Below are 12547 nucleotides of genomic sequence, written 5' to 3' on the forward strand. Positions count from 1 at the left end.
GATTTGAAAACTCGTTTCACGTCAGCGCCCATTTTGCATCATCCGGATCCAGAACGCCAGTTCATAGTAGAAGTCGATGCCTCCAGCACAGGGGTTGGGGCTGTATTATCCCAGCGACAAGGCGAACCAGCAAAGATGTACCCGTGTGCTTTCTTCTCCCGCAAACTCACACCGGCTGAACGTAACTACGATGTGGGTAATCGTGAATTGCTTGCTATGAAATTAGCCCTGGAGGAATGGTGCCACTGGCTGGAGGGAGCTGGTCAACCATTCATAATTCTCACGGACCACAAGAACCTTGAATATCTTCGCTCGGCCAAACGTTTGAACCCCCGACAAGCCAGATGGGCTCTATTCTTTACCAGATTTCACTTCACAGTAACATATCGACCAGGAACCAAGAACATCAAGGCTGACGCACTCTCACGTCAAACGGAGGAGACAGTTCAAACCCCGGCCCACGAGAACATCCTTCACACAAACCTCCTGGTGGCTCCAGTACAATGGGATATTATCACAGAAATCCAACAAGCAAACATGCAAGAGAGACCATCTCCAGAATGCCCAGCTAATCTGCTCTTTGTTCCAGACCACCTTCGTCCTCGTCTTCTCGATCAAGTTCACTCTATGCCCAGTTCTGGTCATCCTGGGATCACCGCTACCACACAGCTGCTCCAAAATCGCTTCTGGTGGCCCACATTACCATCTGATACCACCAAATACGTTCAGAACTGTTCCAACTGCAACACATCCAAATCACCCAGACAGTTACCTGCTGGACTCTTAACACCACTACCCACACCACACCGCCCCTGGTCCCACATTGCCATCGATTTCATTACGGATCTACCCAACTCCCAAGGACATACCACCATACTTACCATCGTTGACCGATTCTCCAAGGCCTGCCGTCTAATACCACTACCCAAACTCCCCACTGCACTCGAGACAGCCGAACTCCTCTGCAATCAGGTATTCCGCTTTTATGGTCTGCCCGAAGACATAGTATCGGACCGTGGTCCTCAGTTTACCTCCAGAATTTGGACCGCATTCTTCAAACAGCTTCATGTCAACATCAGTCTCACCTCCGGGTACCATCCCCAGTCCAATGGGCAAACCGAACGCCTGAATCAAGACGTCACCCGCTTCCTTCGGACCTATTGTCAAAAACAACAAACTGAGTGGAGCAGATATTTGTTTTGGGCCGAATACGCCCAGAATTCTTTAGTCAAACCCGCTACAGGCATTACCCCTTTCAAATGTATCCTGGGCTTTCAACCTCCCCTGTTCCCCTGGTCAGGAGAACCCACCGAGCTACCATCTGTCACCGAGTGGCTACACAAGAGCGAGGAGGTCTGGGATCAAGCTCACACTCATCTTCTTCATGCAGTCAGACGACAAGAACGACAGGCTAACCGTCATCGTCGCCCGGGTCCTGAATACAGTGCAGGCCAGTGGGTGTGGCTGTCCACCAAGAACCTAAGACTCCGACTCCCTTGCCGCAAACTCAGTCCCAGGTATGTTGGTCCGTTCCAAATTATTAAACAAATTTCTCCGGTATCTTTTCGATTGGATTTGCCCGCTGACTATCGTATTTCTCCTACATTCCATGTATCTCTCCTAAAACCTGCTGGTGGTCCGAGAGGAGAGTTGAAGGAGGGAGTCGCGGCTCCAGACCCCCTGCCCATCCTGGTTGATGGCGAGGAGGCGTACCGTGTGCACAAGTTGCTGGACTCCAGGCGCCGGGGTAATGTCCTCCAATATCTGGTTGACTGGGAGGGGTATGGTCCGGAGGAGCAATCATGGGTCAACGCTGGAGATATCCTAGATCCCACACTCACAGAAGAGTTTCATCATTTGCACCCGGAGAAGCCGGCCCCTCGACCCCGTGGAAGACCCCGGCGCCATTTGCCTTCTCGCCTCAGGAGCTGCTCGCAAGGGGGGGGCTCTGTTACAGAGCAGGCTTCCACTTCACCTCCTCTTCACCACTGCAGGACACTTTCACCAGAATATATCCCATCATGCCGCTTACCTGGGACTGATTACACAAACACCTGCAGCTCATCTACACTAACACCTGCAGCTCATCCACACTCACCCATATAAACCCCGTTCATTCTCTAGTTCATTGCGAAGTATTGCATTGCCCCAGGCGTACAATTTCTGAGCATTTTCCCTGTGTTTGCTGAACTGTTACTGACCTTGGATTGTTTACATCGACTTCTGATTCTTCTGCTGCCTGCCTCGACTCGGACTGTTATATCGACCTCTGTTTGTTCTGCTGCCTGTCTCGACCCGGATTGTTCTTTCGACTGTGATTCCTGCCGCCTGCCTCGACCCTTGCCTGTTATCTACTTCTGATCTGAGATTATCTCCGTTGTTCTGTTTGCCCCTGTTTTACCCTGCCTGTTGTTAATTCTAATAAAGCTGCAAATGGATCCTATTGAGTCTGGTGCTGCGTTACAATGTTAAATATAGTATGTTTTGTCAATGTAGGCTATATTCGAAGTTTGAAATATGTATGATAAAATGTATACTTTAGTTTTTACAAAGAAAGATTACACTTCAATTGTTGTTGTAATTGTAACCTTTTTAATAAAAAAATATATATTTACAAGGTAGATGTAAACAAATTTTAAAAGGTAAATATAAGCATTTTCTTTAAATAATTTTTATTGTGTTTTATTATTGACAAATTTGGGGAGAGGATACATATTCCAAAACTGAAAATACAGTATGAGAATTAACTGCACAATTAATAGACATGTTTTCCTTGGATATTATACAATTTGCAAGCAAAATTTGTGAAAAAAAAAAAAATTGACATGCTTCCAACTGTGAACCAATTTGGTAGAATATATATATATATATATATATATATATATACACTGTATATATATTGCTCTTGCATTCTTTCTTGTGGCTATAGGTGACACACCTGAATGAATGGCTCATTAGGTATGCGGGCCCCATTGTCTCCTGAGGTGTGAACCACTACATATGCATGATGCTGTTGAATGGTTGACGCCCCTTGCGCATATTGCCTTTACAAACAAAAAGTGTTTTACAAGATTTAAATCAATGTATTGTGTTATGTGAATGATAAGGGCAGGATGATTTTCACATCATTTTGAAGAAAAAATTCTAGGCAAAGACATCAATTAGTCAAAAGTCTTATTGACACGTATTTAGTATGTGTTTTGTGGCCTTATTTCAGAAACTTTAGTTTTTAGTTTTTTCAATAACCATGCATAAACATTATTCTCTCAAAAATACAAACATGTACATGCATGTTGCTCACATATTATGGTAGCCCTGTTTGTGCTAAATAGAGTGTAATTATACCTTTGCCATTAATATGTTTATAAGCAACTGAAAAAAGCACAAATGTCAGGGCATGTCAGAACATCTCAAGGACCCCAAAAACCCCTCAGACCTCAGAGGGTTAAATTAAGTAGGCCTATATAATCCAAATGGCTGGTACAGTAATTTCAGCTGTTAAATATTGAGTAGTGATCAATTGCTTTGACTTGTGAAGGTGAAAACTGCTGAACTTAATGTAAGAATATTTTGCCATGAGTTACTGATCACATTTGTTCATATAGTGTAGTTCATTGTAATGCCATTGTGTTTCCTCTTTTGTGCAGTTTTACATAATACACCAACACTTGTACCTGTTCCCAAGAAAGTAGTGGCTGAAATATGTGCAGTAAGTGGACTTTTTCTAACTTTACATCAAAAGGGAAGAAAGTGCAACACTTTGTAATGCCCATTTGTTTCCATTGCACAGGACAGTGAAGAAACCCTCTCAGATGACTGTCCTTTGGAGGAAGTACTTGTAAGTGCATAAATAACTTTACTTCATTTATAGTAACTTGTGTACATATTATTTCTGACTGCAATATGAGTTGCAGGAGGAAAGGCCTACTGCACAAAGTGATACAGAGGTGGGCAGTGTAGTAACCTACTTGTACTTTTTATTTTTGTTGCATGAGGCTTGTGTTGACAGTTCTTTTTTATTTTTTTATTCTTTTTATCCAAACATGGCACAGGGTGATATCCGTATATAAATGGAATCTACAACAGAAAATTTAGTATTTTGACCTGAAAAAACAGAAAAATGAAGGGGAGAAATAGAACTTGACACCTTAAAGAAGAAAAAACTGGCACTAGAGATTGAGTTGCTTCAAAAGGAACTTCAGAGTAAGTGCTAAATACACTATTTCACACAGAGTACTATTGCTGACCTTGGATAACAATATATCTTATTGCAGGCAAAAGATGACCATCATTGGCTTTTCTTGACAAAGAATAATTGAAATAAAACTCAAGGAACTAAGCATGTTGTCTTGTCTTCTATTCATTTAATGAAGGTTTTTGTTTAAAAAAAAAAAAAAAAAAAAATGGTGTTCCACAATTCTGTCCCGTGCAGCTCTGCCACTAGGTTGGTCCAAGTGCACTGGCTGGAGGTCATCATCAGGCTGCACCTCCACCACAGGGGTCCTCTCCTTTCTGATGGTGGCACTATTGTGGAGTATGGCACATGCAACAATAATGTCACAGGCCCTGTCAGGTGCAACCCTCAGACACTGAAATCTTTCCTTTAGTTGCCCAAAGGTCATTTCAATGCGTGCCCTTGTCCTGGCTAGAGCTGCATTGAAACGGGTTTGTGGTCCGGGGTTTGGGTCAGGGAATGGCGTCATGAAATACTGCCTGCAGGTATAGCCCCTGTCACCAAGCAGGATCCCGTCGTAAGCACCTGGAAAAATGCAGTTTTGTTAGGCTCAGAATAAATGTATGTAATACAGTGAGCTTGATATTAAATATTTCCTTACCACGTTCAAATAATGTGCATAAATGTGACTCTCTGAAAATCCTGGAGTCATGCACAGAACCAGGCCATTTTGCTTCCACATTTGTGATGTAGGACATGGAGTCACACACCATCTAAGATATTTTTAATCAGTCAACTGCATACTTTTTGATTACATTACTTTTTGTATTATTTGATATATTCTGGACTCGCTTCTCCAAGGTAAATGGTGAATTGTTTGATGTCAGGCTGCATGCTCAGAAAGCGGCAGTGGATTGTGCAGCGTGAGACCACCTTCAGCGACAGGTTCTTGTCGTAAAAACGGACAAGACATGGCTGCGAAAGACTTCCCGTATCACCTCCGCTTATAAAGCCGGGATCTAATCCTGTTAACATGAAATAAGCCTGCTCCCGAGCAGGTTTAAGCTTGGGCACCTGTTGCTATGACAGCAAGTCCAGGATGAGCGTCGAAGAACCAAACAATCCAAGATCATGCCAAATCTCCAACAATCAAATCCAGCTAACTGAGTTAGCGACGTACGAAGAACGGGCCCCTGGGGCCTGTTTCAGAAAGGAGGTTCAACTGAGTTGACTTACCCTGAGATGGGAAACTCTGAGTTTTCGGTTACAGAACAGCGGAAATTAGTTCGTTCAATCAACTCTGAGTTGACTGACTCTGAGTTAAGCGCGTGCACCACCACTATAAAAAGCCATTATCAATGGAGTGCAGATATTATGAGTCACCATGGTAACAGCGCCAGACAAAAAGAGGTCTGCATATTTCTCACCAGCTTCTGCAAGCATAAGAAGACATATTATTATTTTTTAAATATCGGCTGCAGCAGCGAAGGACAACTAGAGTTAGCTAGGGAGAAAATAGTTGCTCGAGTCAATGCATATGTTTACATTTTAATTAGTTATACAGTGTTGGGTGTAATTAATTACCAAGTCATCTAAATACTGTCATTTAATTAAAGGGATTACTCTTAATTCTTCTGTAATTTGAAGTAAAATCTGATGTAATTGCATTAGACTATAGAACAATTCTGTATATTTAACATACATTTTTAAAAGGTATATTTTTTATGTAACCTTCTCCCTCTACACACTTTGGTCAATTCAAGAATAATCCATGCAATTGTATATTGTTTATTTGAAAGCATTAAAAGTGCAGTTTCTTGTCTCTCCTTGTATTGTTCAAGTGGTTGAGGTTGATATGGGATTTATTAATAAGTAGACCAATACTTTCTAAAGATAGTCATTATTACATGAATCTAATTACACGGTTGAAGATGTCATTTGTAGTTAGTAATTAATAACTATTTTAGAGTAACTTACCCAACTGTTATAATATCAGAGGTGAAACTGGAAGAACAGTATGTTATTCAACCTAATTTTAATTTTCATGGGTGCAATCCTGCAGGTATTAAAAGAACATGGCAGCAGCTGAAAATTAAATATAAGAACATAATTCAATCAGGTAAGGTTTGAGCATATCATGGGTGTAGGCTACCTGAATTTACAAATATTTGACATATTAAATAACTAAATAGCATCCCAGTGTCTAGCAGTGCAGCAGCATTTTTGGCTGGGGGAATTCCTGGAGGGACTTCAGAGCCAGTCACTCCCGAAGATCCAAGGGCCTTCATAAAATGTAAGAGGTTTACATATGTGTTATTTCTTATATAGGCTATTTTTGATATTTCCATTTATTTGACTTTGGGTTGGGTTTTTTGTTGGTCCCAACAGATTCCGATGGTAATATCTGTCTTTTGGAGCCTCCTGTCCCAACAAAACCTGCAGGCAGTTGTAAGTAGCCTACTCAATACACCAGAAATTATGACAAATAGTGTTATAAAGTGTACTCATCTTCACAGGACGATGGGGATAATGTTATGTGTCACATCAAACAATCTACACATTCAGATTTTTTCACATTTTTATGTGGAGTAGAATCTAAGTTTAAAGCTAAGTATAAATGAGTAGTCTTATCTCTCCCCCCGCCCCCAAAGTGGAAGAACAGCAGGAGGACGGTCCATCAACTTCTGTTGCACAGATGAACAGAGTTCAGTGATTTTCAGTAAATGCCACAGTTTAATTCTGTAGAATTTGTTTAGAACTACATTATGTAACTCTAATCTACTACTGTATATTCAGTTGCCAGTTAAGGAGTTAATAGACTTCATCTTATTTAAAAAATTGAAAAAAAAAAAATACAGTAAAAATAGCAATATTGTATTTATTAATTAAAGATTAATTTTATTAATAAAAATGTACTGAAAGAATGAATGAGGTGTTTAAACAACACTTCCTCTTTAAAAAAGGGGAGGAGACCGAAAGAAACTCTGGGTTTACCGAAGAAAACCTGCTCCCGGCCAGGTTAGGTTCACAGAGTAAGTTACCATGGTAACTGACTCTGAGTATAAGTTACCTCTCTTTCAGAAACGGGCTTGACTTACTCTGCTTTCTCAGGTTTAACATACCTCCCATCAGGGCTGCGGGAAGTGGGGGTGCTGGGGGTGCTGCAGAATTGTAAATGCAACGCATATGTTTGTTCATTAAAATGTATAATTTTTTAGCATTTAGTCATTTATTTGTAATAAACACTTTAAGTGGGCTATTTAAAAATTGTTATTTATATGTTAAATTTTCTTTTTAAAACATAAGCGCAGAGTGTTACGTAATATTGTGTGTGTGTGTGTGTGTGTCGAAAGAATTTGCCGCAGCTGCTCAAAAAAAAAAAAAAAAAAAAAAAAAAAAAACCGTCAAAAACCCCACTGTCAGTGTTTTGTAAGGAACAGGCAAATAGGCCTATGTAAAATATAGCAGGAGACATTTTAATTGTTTACTAATAAAACAGTTATTTTTTATGTCAGTGTCGGCTAGACAGATGAAGTTGACGACTCGCGATCTTCGCAGCGCCAGTGAGAAATGCACATTTCATACGAATTACACAAGCAGCGCAGTCTGTTTTCTTTCGTTTTGAATTGTTCTGCTTAAAAGTAGACATTTCAAGCTATCTATATGTCTCAGGTCTGTGAGGCAATAGGCTACCTTATAGGCCTACGCTGAGTTTCATTTATGAGACGAGCTCCAGGTTCGCCAGCGCCTCCGTATCCTGATTATTTATTTTCTAATAGCCTATATTTAGGCTACTTCTTATTAAATCCTGACAATTTGTTGATGAAACATCGATTAAAATTAAGATACAATTAATACAAAACGAAATTAAATTTAAAGACAGGCTTTGTGCTTTCAGTTTGAGGTCTCTGTGAAAGTTTTAAAACATTATTTTAGTGCCGCTTTAGAGCGCTCACGTCCGTAACGGAGAACTGTCTGTAACATTTTTTTATTTATTTTTTGTGAAATAAATTTAAAAAAAAATGCGACTTAGTCCAGTGCGACTTAGGCTATAGATGTTTTTTTCTTCCCCGTGGCGCATTTTGTGACTGATATGCGACTCCGGAGCAATGAAAATAAAAGGGACTCCGGAATAAAAGCAGAATCAATAAAAGTAAAAAAATGTGATGTGCAGTCAGGTTTGAGTGTGTGCGCGTTTTTTGAGGAGTTTTATAGTCTTGATATTGTTTCTTATTCAAAAGTGGTGACGCGACGCGACTGATTTATTATGAGTGTTGGAAACAGTTCTGCTGCCTAATATATTTGATGAATAAAAGGTTAAAAAGAACTGCATTTATTAAAAAATATATATAATTTCTAATAATATAAATCTTCTTTACTATCACTTTTTTTTAAATCAATTTAACACATCCTTGCTGAATAAAAGTATTGATTTATTTAAAAAAATATATATATATATACTGACCTCAAATTACTGACCAGTAGTGTATATTGTTGTTACAAAAGATTTCTATTTTTTGAATTTTTTTATTTTTTTTTACTTTTTATTCATCAAAGTATCCTAAAAAAAGTATCACAGGTTATGAAAACATATTAAGCAGCAGAACTGTTTCCAACTTTGATAATGAATCATCATATTAGAATTATTTCTAAAGGATCATGTGATAGACTGGAGTAATGATCCTGAAAATTCAGCTTTGCATCACAGAAATAAATGATCATTTAAACCAATTATTTTAAATTGTAAAAATATATCACAATATTACTTTTTTTTCTGTATTTTTGATCAAATAAATGCAGGCTTGATGAGCAGAGGAAACTTCTTTCAAAAACATTAAAAATACTAATACTTATACTTGCCCTGTAATACATGTATTCTTTGTTTTAGATGTTATTAACTTAAATTCTTATGAATAATAAAAATGTTGTAATGTCTATTTGTTATTTATGGCCTGTACGCCTCATTATTGATCTGAGCTTCTACATCTTGAATTCGAATAACATTCGATAAAACATAATTGCTGGATTATTTTGACTATAATAAATAAGCAGATGAAACATAGTAGGCCTATACACTGTTTATCACAGATTACTTTGGACCAAAGTTACCATATTATAATTAATTATTATATAGTTCTATTCATTCATTTTATTTAAATTAGCACTGGTTAAAATGTATAAAGCATGAACAAGATATGAAACAATATTTATTAATAATGTATTTTCATTTGCGTCCTATGCTGGCTAATTACGACGTTTAACCTGTTATCATAATGAAATTCATGCATTTATTTATTTGTCATTTAAACTGATGCAAACAGGGAAAGAGAGTAGAAAACACTTATTATCCTGTCGCCCCCTCTAGTGGACAGCATTAAGTATTACGGCCTTCATTGCTCAGATAACTCAAGTCGATGGATTTTTTGGGAAAGTCTGACCAGTTAGAAGCAAGTTAGACCAGTCTGAGGGTCTGAGCTGAGTTTGGTGAAGCATCAAAGTTCTAGGCGGAGTCAATTTCTCATAATAATAATAACAATTAATCCCAAACCTGGTAATTTTGTCAGTATTTAATTTACGTTCACTGATTCTGGCTTCTCTCTTTTCTGTCTCTTTCTTTTCATGTGAACTGAGTAGGCTACACATGCTTAAATTCAAAAAATATAAACTTTATTTCTATTCAAAATTATTTATAGCCCATAGGCTATATGTCACACACGCCTACCTGCCTTTTGATGTAAATAAAAGACTAGAGTGGTAAATGTTACGGACATATTATCATGGTACAGTTCAGCCTATTATTGATTTTTATTTCCACTTCCCTTTTATCCAAAGAGACGGAACTATTTGCACTGTATTTATCAATGGGAAATATGCTAATATAATCTGTCATATACTGTGGCTCACATTAATGGGGTTGCTTGCAAGTCGCAGCAGCACGAATTACGTGACCAGCAACATATTTCTAAATCAAATAGTGTGTGTAGTTAACAGTGAGTGGTGGTTTCAGACATTATTTCATTAAAGGGCATTTGTCAGTGCCGCACTCGTAGCCTACTGACTCTTATTCTGCCTGACAGAAAGAAAAGCTCACAGCTTACTGAAGGCGGAGCGGTTTGACCAATCAGATGAAAGGGGCGTTTCAGCGCCGCCCACGTGTGCAAATGAAATATCGAACCCATAAACCGACTTGTAAACGAAAAATGAAAAATCTAGCCAAAATCTAGCCAAAAAAACGAATAAACGAGCTGGTTTTCATTTCTCCTTATTCCATTCTAAACAGGAAATGAAATGATCAAAAAGTGCACGGACCCTATGACTTAGCACGACGGTGTAATAAGTTTATATACACTAGATGTCGCCTTGGCTACGGCAGTTTGGAATATTCTGGGCTCATCTGATTTTTTTGTACATAGCATAACCTACTTTGTTATGATTTTAGTATCATAATGATTAATAAATGCACGCACAATTATCATGAACTTGATTTGAACAAATGCCTATCAACTTGTGTGTGCAAAATTCAGAATTAAATGAATGTGCAGCAATTTGTACAAATAGAGAGTCTGTAGGCCTATACTGTTGTAGCCATTAAATAAGCGCATTTATTTTCATATTTGTTCAAATGTTATAATGTTATTTTTTCCCCCCATGTATGTTGATTTATGAAAAGTGAACAGCACGAGTAAAAGTGAATTTCGTTTTGTATAAATTGTATCTTAATTTTAATACATTTTTCATCAGCCTGTATTTAATAAATAAGATCAATAAGATTTAATAAATAATAATAAAAAAATGATAATCTTGCATTGCACGTTAACTGGAGCGCATCTCATCCTAACTTAACGAAACTCATTGTATGCCTCACACACACAGACATGAGAAATACATCAAATACACAAAGCTTGAAATGTCTTTAAACGAAATAATTCAAAACGAAAAGAAAAAGGCTACTCTCTGATTATGTAATCCATTATGTGCATTTCTCTCTATAGGCGCGTTCACTATACGGCGATCGTCAACTTCATCTTTGCAGCCGAGTCGACACTGTCAGAAAACACTAGATTATTAATAAAAATCAATGCACGCGTCACCGGATTTCCAAATGCACATCTTGCTTGTTGCACCCACACATATTATGTCGAAATAACGAGATATTATGTTGAAATAACATTATTAATAATAATACATATTTTATAATATTTGATTGAATGCTGAATGTTGTTCAGTTAATAAAATGAAAACTTTAATTGTGATCATTAAAATAATTGAATATGAAATATTTAGTGGCCAAGTTTTGCTAATTAATTAATTTATATATGTAAGGCATTCGTTCCAATCAACTGCCGCAGCCAAGGCCACGTCTAGTGTATATATCTATGACTTGGCACTTCTGGGTAAAGATGCGATCAGTCAAATGAAATCCAATAAACGTATAAATAAATATTCCAAATGAAAAAGCGATGGGAAATGTCGTCCAATTTTCTAATACTATTATTTGATGACAACAATACATTTGTAAAAGAAAATCCAGCCATTTCTGTTTTTTTAAAGAAAAAAACCAAGCTGCACCCTTTTTTAAATGTCATCTTTGATTCCGAAAGAGAATAATGAACGGGGCGATGTGCAGATTGTAAATCTTAAAAAATGATTGAATGATTTTCTTGTGTCATTATGATGAAGAAACAAGTCGAAAAAAAAAAAAAAAAGTCGAAAAAAACCATTTGTGGAAGGCATCCGATGAGTGTCAACCCGGCCAGATCAGCAAGTGCATCAAGGCAACCACGATTAGCCGGTGCACCAGCCAGCAAAGTGATTCAATGGTTCATAGGTGTAGCTCGCAGCCTCATCGCCCTACCCTCCACATCCTAAAGAGTGTACAGGCTGTTATTTATATAGGGCAGATAAGACCTGTGTTTCTCTTCGACGGTAACTGTAAATTGAATTGAAGCTGCGATTTTTGAAGTTGTATATACTCGCGCGGGCAAATACAGATGTGTTAAACACGATAAGAACACAAATTCTACCTTTATTCGTTAATACAGTCGGTATTTCCCACAATGATTCTGCTTTGCTATTGGCCACGTCACGATCAGTAAGCGCTGCTATTGGTGGTCACGATTATTAAGTACGAAAATGAAAATTCTGTCAGTAATTCCTCACCCTCATGTTGTTCCAACCCCTTCGTTCATCTTCGGAACACAAATTAAGATATTTTTGATTAAATGACTAAATTGGACTATATTAAGGATGTGTTTAATGAACTTTTCTGGGCCAGCAAGTTTCAAACCCTTAGAAGCCTGAAGAAGTCTCGTTCCGAACACATCGCGATATTTGGCATCAGTTCACGTGTGTCAGATGTTGGTAAGTAGTAAA

This window comes from Leuciscus leuciscus (genome assembly GCF_965113295.1).
Source record: "Leuciscus leuciscus genome assembly, contig: SUPER_2_unloc_1, whole genome shotgun sequence".
Lineage (NCBI taxonomy): Eukaryota > Metazoa > Chordata > Actinopteri > Cypriniformes > Leuciscidae > Leuciscus > Leuciscus leuciscus.